Below are 9,709 nucleotides of genomic sequence, written 5' to 3' on the forward strand. Positions count from 1 at the left end.
GTAAACGAGTGAAAACAACTCAATCCTCGAAATCAGTAAATTTAAATATATCAGTCCTCAGCATCTCACATGATAAATATCGAAAGCTAACATAATACAACAATGAATACAATACACACAACCCGTTGCAGCGCGCAACCCGATCCCACCTACAAACACTATCCTCCCTTATTCCACCATGTGAATATCAATAATAATAAGTAAATATATGTCGCGATGCGCAACCCGATCCCACCATATAATCAGAGTCAATATCATAATCCTTCTTTATTTTATCATATCAATCCTCCCTTATTTCACCTGTTGCGGCGCGCAACCTGATCCCACCGTTTCAATATAAATCCTCCCTTATTCCACTTGTTGCGGCACGCAACCCGGTCCACAAGCAATTTAAATTAACAGCAATAATCCAAAACTCAATTTATAAGAATTTCTACAATCATAGGGTATGAGTACACGACAATAAAGGAACCACATAAAAATCAAGGAACCCAACAAATATTACAAAAGTAAGAGGACAAGTCAAGCACGTGACAACTAAGGTGTGCAATTATAATAATTAAGACAAGTAGCAGATAAGCACGGAGTCATAGAAGGAACACAATAATTAAGAGGGAACAAGACAATAAGGAAGGCAACAACTTCAACTAAAGCATATAAGTGCAAAATAACAAGTAAGAGGAAGAACACGTGCTAATAACGCCAAGTAGAGCATGTAAGAGTATATTAACAATGAAAGATATCACAGGTTATGTCACTTCAATTAAAGGCATGGGAAGTGTTTAGATACTCAAAATAGGTCAAATACCATATATAGGCCATGTACCCACTCGTCACCTCGCATACACAACTTTCACATAACACGAATAACACAATCATCTCAAATCCTAAGGGGTGGTTCTCCCCTCCCCCATAAAGTTAGGCAAGACACTTACCTCAATTCGGCCAAATCAATTACTCAAATTAATTTTTCCTTTATAAATTCACCTCCGCTCGGCTCAATCTAACCAAAGATGACTTAAATTCATCAAACAATGCAAGAGAAAACAATTTCAATTAACAAAGCTATCATCTTTATACAATTTTCAAAAAGTCAACAAAAGTCAACCTCGGGCCCGTCCGGTCAAAACCTGGGTCCAAGGGTAGGTCTTGACTACCCATTGCCCCACGAGTCCATATATGTGTTTTATTTCCAAATTCGAGTCCAATGCAACTCTCAAATCCCAAATTTTTATTTATCAAAACTTTGACAAAATCCCCAAATTTTTCCTTAGATTCTAATGAATTTAATATTAAATCTAATGTATAATCACAAAATATAATTGAAAGTTGATTAAAATTACTTACGCAATAGTTTGGTATGAAAATCCCTCCACAAAATCGCCTTTCATTGAGGCTAGGGTTCAAAATATATCAAAATGAAGCTAAATCCCGAAATGCTTAGCTATAAACCAGCTGCAGATGTCGCATTTGCGACATGGGGTTCATAAATGCGACCTCCGCAAATGCGGACAAAGCATCGCAAAAGAGACCCCTGACGGACCATACGAAGATCGCATTTGCAATCATGTCTTCGCAAATGCGAAGCAATAGTAGCCACAAAAGCGAACATTGTCATCGCAAAAGCGGACATCCCAGAGTTTCAAATGCAACTACAGTATCGTATTTGCGATTGAAGCCCAATCCTCCCCTAGTTCGCATATGCGAGAAAGTACTCACAAATGCGGTGGTCGCATTTGCTACCTGCTCATCGCAATTGCGATGGCATCAGTACCAGCACACACAATTTTTAACAAAACACTCCGAAACTAATTCGAAACTCACCTGAGCCCCCGAGGCTCAAAACCAAACGCCCACACCAGTACAAACACATAACACGAACTCGCTCGCGTGATCAAAATATCAAAATAACCTCTAGAAGCACGAATCAGACGCCAAAACGCATGAAAATCACAATGGACTTCAAGAACTTCTAAAATCGAAACCAAGCGTCCGAACCATATCAAATTAACTCCAAATGACACCAAATTTTGCAGGCAAGTTCCATAAGATGAAACGGACCTATTTCAAGTCCCAAAACTAAAATCTGAACCCGATAGTCTTAAAGTCAAACCATGGTCAAACTTAGGAAAATTCTAAACTTTTAACTTGCCAACTTCTGCCAAGTGATGCCGAAACCCTCTATAAATATCTAAATACAAATTTGGACATACACCCAAGTCCAAAATTACCATGCGGACCTATCGGAACCATTGAAACTCCGATCCGAGATCAAATACTCAAAATTCAAATCTTGGTTGATTCTTTCAACTTCGAGCTTCTCAAATGAGAGTCGCTTCTGAAAATCATTTGCGAACCACTCAAAAACCCGAGCCGATTATGCATATAAGTCGTAATACACTTTGTGAAGTTACTCATGACCTCAAACTGCTGAACCGAATGCAACTGCTCCAAACGACCAGTCGGGTCGTTACATGTTTAAGGTTCAAATCTTTTTTTCCCACGGTTTTGGTTAAATCTAATGAACATAAACTATTAAATATTTGGTAACATTTTTAATAAATCTAAAGGACTAAAACTGCTTAGTGCAAATTTAAAAGATTACTTTGAACCTGCCTTCAAACATAAGGGATCATTTTTCTCATTTTCTCTCGAATATAAGCCAAAATTTAAAGAATAATTGATTCAAGGGGGAAGTGCACAGTTAGCCACTAATTAGAGCTGTATTTACTCTTAAGTCATTGTTTAAAATATATTTACTCTTTAGCCAGTGCTTTAATAAATTTTTATTCGCCCGGTCGAAAATACCCCTATGCTAGACATGATGCCCTTAACTTTATGAGTGTTGTGTAAATATTAAGGACAAAGTATCCTGAATTAGCACCTTCTGTTTTAAACTTTAGGACATCCTGTCTTTATCTTCATATGTGTAGTGTAAATGTTAAGGACATGGTGTCCTTAACTTCATGAGTGTTGTGTAAAAATTAAGGACAAAATATCCTTAATATTTACACAACACTCATGAAGTTAAAGATACCATATCTTTAATATTTATACTACACTAATGAAAAAATGGTAAAATTATCTTTTCGTATTAATTTTAATAAAGTAGTGACTATTTTTGCTTAACATTAAAAATGATGGATAAAAGCTAAATACCACATTAAAAAGTTGCTACCCCCACCATTTCTACTTGATTCAAAGAGGGGTAATGTCATCTCAAACTGTACATTTAAGCCCGATGTCGAATTTTGGGCTGTCAAAATGGACCTCTCTTTTTGATTAGGACATATGGCCTGTAACGACCCGCCCGGTCATTTTGAGAGTAATAGTCCTGATCCTCTAGTTACTGCTTCTCCCATATCTATTTCTGCTATTGTGACTTGCCAGGAGGTTTTGTTTTGGTTTTTGGAGTGATTTAGGGCACTTAGTCCCTAAACGAAAGCTTAAATCTTAGGATTTTGACTGTAGTCAGAACTATATGAAGACGACTCCAGAATGGAGTTTCGTTAGTTCCGTTAGCTCGATTGGGTGATTTTGGACTTAGGAGCGTATCCGGATTGTGTTTTGGAGGTCCGTAGCTTATTTAGGCTTGAAATGGCGAAAGTCGAATTTTTTGAGATTTGGACCGGTAGTGAAAACTTTGATATCGAGGTCGGATTCCGATTCCGGAAGTTGGAGTAGGTCCGTAATATTAAATACGACTTGTATGCAATATTTGGGGTCAATCGGACGTGGTTTGGTTGGTTTCGGCATCGGTTGTCGAATTTGGAAGTTTCAAGTTCTTTAAGTTTGAATCGGAGGATGAATTGTGATTTTAGCATTGTTTGATGTGGTTTAAAGGCTCGACTAAGTTCGTATGGTGTTTTAGGACTTGTTTGTATGTTTGGTTGAGGTCCCGGGGGGCCTCGGGTGAGTTTCGGATGGTTATCGGATCATTTTTGGACTTGGAAGATTTTTCTGGTGCTGGTTCTGCTATAATCGCACCTGCGTAAGGCTGCTTGCATGTGCGAGCCCGTATGTGCGAGCAAATTGGCGCAGAAGCCGATTTGGGCAGCTTGAGCTGGGATTGCAGGTGCGCAAAGAATTTCCGCATATGCGCACGCGCAAGTGCGGCCCTTTATCGCATGTGCGGAGGCAGAAGAGGGTAAGTGATTTGCGCAGATGTGCACATTTTCCGCACAAGCACACCCGCAGGTGTGAGCCCAGGCTCCGCAGGTGCGGAAATACCTGGGCAGTGATTAAAACCGAAGGGCTTCGCGATTCTTGTCATTTTGGACTTTGCAAACTTGGTTTAGGTCGATTTTTGAGAACATTTTCGAGAGATTTCTTAAGGTAAGTCCCTTGTGCTTATTTTGATCAATAATCTTGCTTCCCCATTTATGTTTTTACCTAGTTAGTATGTATTTATGGTAGAATTTAAGAGTTTGAGACTAGGGATTTGGAAAGTTTGAATTGTGGATTTGAATGACCATTTGGTGTCGGGTTTTAGTAAATTTGATATGGTTAGACTCGTGAGTGAATGGGCTTTCAGATTTTGTGACTTTTACCCGATTCTGAGATGTAGGCCTGGGTTGACCTTTTAAGGCGAATTTTGAATTTTTTGTTAAAGTATTGATTTAATTAATTAGATGAGTCTATTATGGTTGTATTTATGATATGTAATTGCTTTTGGCTAGATTTGGCCCATTCAGAGCCGGATATTCGTGGGAAAGGCATTCTTACCGATTGATTGATCTTGGTTTGTATTAGTAAAAAATAAATATTACACGTGGAATTATATGAGGATGATAGGGCAAGATACGTGGATCACTAAGAAGATGACAACTGGAGTGTCGCATTAAAAGATTCACGATTTACAACAAGTACGAGCAAATCACTCACGAGACGAAAGGGTACGAAGAGACATAGACAAGATAAATCAAGACAGTAAAGAGGGAAAATTCATGAACCTCTAATTAATGTGGAAGAAGAATCAGAACCATTTGCAGAATCTTCATGAACAGTTACGGTTGCCAATTATAATGTTTTATTAATGTCATTAATGCTCATAATGATTCGGTCATAAAAGGGAAGAAACGTTATATTTGTAAATTCCTATATAAGGGAAGAGAATTTCACTTGTAAGGACACGTTCTGATTATTATTGGAATATAATTATTTTTTTATGCTTTCAATTGATTATTTTGTCATTTCTTATTCTAATTTCCTTTCTTATTTCTGAGAGAATATTGAATTTCTTGATTATCAGTAACCCGAGTACTTCTAAAAATAGGCTTTAACTGAGAATTCAATTCTTTGGTTAAATAAATTGGTTCCGTTACCGGGAATCTGATAATCTTCTCTTACTTTCCAAATCACTCTCTCTCAACTGAATCATGTCGAATGTCAATGACAACAACCAACAGGTGGAAGGAACTCCAGTTCCGTCACCTCAATGAACCCCACGCAATTCAAGAGAAGCATCACCAGAAAGATCCACTACTAATAACAATGAACAACATGGAAATGAACAAATTGTCGAGCAGGATGTTGTGAATTAGTTAATTGTTGAGTACGTGAATAATGCTCTCCAGGCTTTCGTGAGGGGACTACCAGCTGTGCCACCCACACCTCCACCAAACAATACTGCAACTGTGGAAATTCCACGGTCAGGGTTGGTTAATTCTGGAAGCGGAGGAACTCCCAACGAGTCACGTGATAGGAGACTAGGTACGCCTAATAATTCTGATTTACAAACTTTAATACTAACATCACAGAAAGAGGTGAAAGAATAAAACGACCGTATTTAGCAAATACCCGGCGTACCACCTGTGATCAAAGGAGTTGATTTCGACAAATATTCACAACAACCATAGAAACCAAGCGCAACTCCATTACCAATTCCCCAAAAATCAAAATGTCTGTCATCCCAAAATACGATGGAACGATCGATCCACGTGACCACGTTACTGCATTCACCACGGGAGTAAAAGGCAATGATTTAACCAAGCAAGAGATTGAATATGTGCTGGTCAAAAAGTTTGGGGAAACACTTACTAAATGAGCGTTAACATGGTACTCTCTTTTTCCTAAAACTTCTATTGACTCTTTTGCTGAGCTTTCAGATCTATTTATAAAAGCACACTCGGGTGCACAAAAAGTTGAAAAAAGAATGGAGGATATATTCAAAGTAAATCAAGGAGATACAAAATTGCTTCGAGAATTCGTAGACAGATTCTAACGTGAAAGTATGTTGCTACCAAGAGTACCTAATAATTGGGCAGCCATGGCATTTACAAGCAATTTAAACGAGAAAAGTTCAGAAGCTACGAAGAGGCTTAGAGAGAGCCTACGAGAATTCCCTACCACGACATGGAATGATGTCTATAATAGGTACAACACCAAATTACGGATCGAAGAAGATATCGTAGCTCAGTCAAGGGTTGAAGAAAAAATAGGTGCGAGGCGATCAGAATCTGAGAAAAGGTCCGGTAAGAATAGGTACGGGCCTTATATGGGACCTTCAGGGCGAGAAGCTCGTTCCAAATTCGAAAATGTGCGGGCTGATCACAGGTTCGCAAATAGAGATTCAGAAAAGATCGAGGTGAACGCAACAGAGATGCTAATACAAACGCAAGGATTGGGGACTACAATTTTAACGTGAGTACCTCCAAGTTGGTTGCTGTTTTAAGAAGCATGGGGGATAAGGTACGATGGCCTAAAGAGATGAGATCAAATCCAAATAGAAGAAACCCAGACTTTTGGTGCGAGTTCCATAATGACCACGACCATAGAACATCAAACTACAGATTATTACTAGGTGAGGTGGAACATTTATTGAAGCAGGGCTATTTGACGGAATTGTTCAGCGAGAAAGGCAAACAAGCTTACATGAAAAATAGGCAAGAGCCTCCAAAACCTTCGTCTCCAAAGAGAACAGTAAATGTGATAAACGGCTGAGAAGAAGTCAACGACGTAACCTATACAACTGCGAGGAAAACAACAAAGTTCACAATAACTCACGGGAAACGAACTCGCCAAACTATGGAAGACGGCAACATAACCTTTGATGATGCAGATGCCGATGGATTAATGATTCCTCACAATGATACACTAGTAATATCTTTACTTATATATGATACTAATGTAAAATGAATTTTGATTGATCCAGGTAGATCTGTGAACATCATTCTATTACGAGTGGTGAAAGAAATGCTGATGAGCGATTGTGTAGTTCCAAAAACACGTTCCTTATCTGGGTTTGATAACTCAACCGTTGTTACAAAGGGCGAGATTGAACTAAGCACATACGCAGAAGGGGTCATCAAAGAAATAAAATTTCAAGTGATAGACACGGATATGGCCTACAATGTGATTCTTGGAAGGCAGTGGATTCATGATATGGATGTTGTGCCATCCACATTACATCAGGTTATCAAATTCCCTTCAAAATGGGGAATTCAACAAATTTGAGGAGATCAACAAACTTCAAGGAGCATCAATTCAGTGATACAACCAAGTTAAAAAGATACGAATGCAAGTCAAAAATATACGAGTGCAAGTCAAAAAGATGCGGGTGCAAGTGAGAAAGATGCGGTAAATCAAATTTCAACAAAAAATGTATCAAAACAAACAAACGTGAACTCCAGACCAGATGTAATTCAAGAGCTAGAGGAGAACGAAAATATTAAAACAACGATTGAGGAGCTTGAAGCTGTTCCACTATTCTAACAATGGCCAGATCGAAGAATTCATATCGGAGCAAGGATAAATCCAGATAGGAGAGGTAAGTTAATTGAATATTTAAAAGCTAACGCGGATTGTTTCACATGGTCCCATTCAGATATGACAGGTATACCTCCGAAGGTGATGACTCATAAATTAAATGAAGATCCATCATTCATACATGTCAAACAACAGAAGAGGAAGCAAGGATCATTCAAAAATCAAGTGATCAATGAATAGGTACAAAAACTCTTAAAGATCGATTCAATACGCGAGGTAAAATATCCTAACTGGTTAGCTAATACTGTGGTAGTTCCAAAAAAGTACGGTAAATGGAGAGTTTGTGTGGATTACACTGACTTAAATAAAGCATGCTTGAAGGTTTCATTCCCTTTACCGCATATAGATCAATTGATTGATGCTACCGCATGTCACAAATTATTAAGCTTTCTAGATGCGTATTCTGGTTACAATCAAATAAAAACGGACCCTTTAGACGAAGATAAAACTTTATTTATTACAAACAGGGAGACTTATTGTTACAAAGTCATGCCTTTTGGCTTGAAAAATGCTGGAGCTACGTATCAGAGGTTGTTGACCAAGATGTTCCAAGAACACCTGGGGAAGACGATGGAAGTATACATTGATGATATGTTGGTCAAATCTACACAAGCGGAAGATCATTTTCAACATCTTTCAACTACCTTCGAGATCCTCCGCAGGTATAATATGAAACTGAACCCAGAAAAGTGCGCTTTGGGCGTAGCTTCAGGTAAGTTTCTAGGCTTTCTCGTATCTAATAGAGGAATTGAAGTAAATCCTGCACAAATTAAAGCTATTGAAGAAATACCTGATATACTCACAAGCAAAAAAAGAGGTACAAAGATTGACAGGTAGGATTGCAACTCTGGGAAGATTCATTTCAAGATCTTCAGAGAAAAGCTTTAAATTCTTTTCAGTATTGAAGAAGCAAAATCAGTTTGAATGGACTGAGGAATGCCGATAAGCCCTCAAAGATTTGAAGGCATACTTAACAAATCCTCCCCTACTGTCTAAACCAAGGGATGGAGAAAGACTATTTGTATATCTTGCAGTTGCAGAAGTAGCTGTAAGTGCAGTTTTAGTAAGGGAGGACAAAGGTAAACAATCTCCTATTTATTATGTTAGTAAATCTTTATTAGATGCTGAAACTAGATATCCTCATCTAGAGAAACTAGCTTTAGCATTAGTCATGACAGCTAGGAAATTGAGACCATATTTTTAATGCCATCCTATCTCCGTAGTAACTGCATATCCATTAAGGAATATTTTTCATAAACAAGAATTGTCAGGCAGACTAGCCAAGTGGGCAATAGAACTAAGTAAATATGACATTATTTATCAACCTAGAACTGCAATAAAATCTCAAGTTTTAGCAGATTTCGTCGCAGATTTTACTACAAAAATAATTTCTGAAGTAGAAAAGGAATACAAATTTTTACTGGAGCTAATCCAGGTACGTTGACTTTATTTACTGATGGCTCTTCAAATGTCAAAGGAGCCGGTTTAGGTATTGTCTTAATCCCACCCTCAAGTGAAAGTATAAGACAAGCAATTAAATGTTACCCTATTACTAACAATAAAGCAGAGTATGAAGCTGTAATTGCAGGTTTGGAACTAGCACGAGAACTCTCCATAGAGAAAATCATGATTAAAAGTGACTCTCAACTTGTAGTCAATCAGATGTAGGGGACTTACACTGCTAGAAAGGCACGAATGCAACAATACTTGGAAAAGGCACCAGAACTGGTCAGGCAATTCCAATCATGGAAGGTCGTGCAAATACCCAGGGAAGAAAACGCAGAAGCAGACGCGTTGGCTAGTCTTGCTTCAGTTGCAGAAGTAACAAGTGAAAAAAATGCTATTGTAATATATTTATTTCATTCAGCACTTGACCAGGATAAACATGAGGTAAGCTTTAATAATTTAACCTGGGATTGGAGAAACGAGATTGTTAATTTTT

The sequence above is a fragment of the Nicotiana tabacum genome, chromosome 22 (assembly GCF_000715075.1).
Source record: "Nicotiana tabacum cultivar K326 chromosome 22, ASM71507v2, whole genome shotgun sequence".
NCBI lineage: Eukaryota > Viridiplantae > Streptophyta > Magnoliopsida > Solanales > Solanaceae > Nicotiana > Nicotiana tabacum.